We start from the raw sequence: 1,535 nt of genomic DNA, 5'->3' as shown, positions 1-1,535 counted from the left end.
GAGAGGAGAGAGATAGCACGCGTGCATATATATAAGCCATAGCCCTTGTATAGAGGTCAGAGGACAACTTGAGAGTCAGTGCTTGGATTCTGCTGCCAGGGCCTTTGCTACCTTGGCCATCTCTAGGCCCCTCTTTGATGACAATTTTATGAATAGAATGTACATTAAAGGATCTTCCAAGGTTCTATACTCACATTCAACTTCATGGCTCATACAAGATCCTTTGTCTTTGAACTTATCACTGACAGTATTAATAGCTTTTGTGCTAGATTTATTTTTGTTTCTTTGTTTTGTTTTGTTTTGTTTTTTTGTTTATGCCAGTACTATGATCCTTGTACGTGTTAGTCAAATCAATATTTTACCACTAAGCTGTGTTCCCAAGCAGCCTCTTGTTTTTGCTGGGTTTTTGTTTTGTTTTGTTTTGGTTGTTGTTGTTTTTGTATGCTTGTTTTTTTATTCGTTTTGCTATTTTTTTATGCGTTTATGTAAATGGTTGCCTGTGGGGGCCAGCAACTTTCACCTGCCGGACATGCAAACTCAAGTTATGGGCAAGAACAGCCCAAGCTCTTATCTACTGAACAATTTCTCCAGTTCTTTAGTGTTTTTTTTGGGCAATTTTTTTCTTGTTGTTTGAGTTGTGGGATGGTCTCACTGTGTTGAACTTAGAGTCCTCTTGCGTTATTAATTTTCTTGCCAGACAAAGGAATGGCCAGATATGGGGGTAAACACTTTTAATTGTAGCTCAATCAAGAGTTCGAGGTTAGCCTGATATCTTCCAAAGAAAAGGAAAAGGATTTAGATAAGTACATGTATAGATGGTAACTATAAATTTTATTGCTCCAAAGATCTATCCAAATTTATTTTGATAGATTTGATATATATATATATTTTTGATGTTTAAGCTTTTTACTGAAATTTGGAAGCTAGTATATAGTTTTGTTTGCTTGTTCGTTTGTTTTTTGAATCACAGGGTAACCCTGGTTGACCTGGAACTCACTAAGTAGACCAGGATAGCCTGAAACTAACAGGATCCCACCTAACTCCTTAAGAAAGTTGATGATATCCAATCGTGGAAATTTAGAGAATGATTTGCAAACTGATGATTAAATCATGATATGTTTATATAGTCCCATGATTCAAAGCACTATCTCTTCTCATTTCACACTGTGTGTATGTTCATGCTCTTGCCAGGCCACATGTAAAAGGTCAGGGCCAGTTGTGGGAGTTGGATTCTCGTTTTCTATCATGTAAATTCCAAAATTATAATCAGGATTTTAATACTAGGTGGCAGGTTCATTTACCTATTGAGACATCTCTCAACCCTTTCCTACCTAGTCTTTCCTAGCTATTAATAAACTGTTCCTTTCTGCGCTTACATTTATCTTCAACTGAAACACAGCCAGTTAAGTTCTCTTTATTCATTTTATACCAACAAAAACATTATTTGAGGGCTGGAGAGATGGCTCAGAGGTTAAGAGCATTGCCTGCTCTTCCAAAGGTCCTGAGTTCAATTCCCAGCAACCACATGGTGGCTC

General features: G+C 37.1%; 1 protein-coding gene across 11 annotated transcripts in view; it reads left to right on the top strand.

Moving 5' to 3' along the window:
- Window positions 1–1,535, top strand: part of Cdk12 (cyclin dependent kinase 12) — a 78,428-nt gene that overhangs the window by 44,865 nt on the left and 32,028 nt on the right. The gene's annotated exons all lie outside the window — the stretch shown is intronic.

The sequence above is a fragment of the Microtus ochrogaster genome, unplaced genomic scaffold (assembly GCF_000317375.1).
Source record: "Microtus ochrogaster isolate Prairie Vole_2 unplaced genomic scaffold, MicOch1.0 UNK31, whole genome shotgun sequence".
Lineage (NCBI taxonomy): Eukaryota > Metazoa > Chordata > Mammalia > Rodentia > Cricetidae > Microtus > Microtus ochrogaster.
This window is presented reverse-complemented; position numbering and strand designations above follow the sequence as displayed.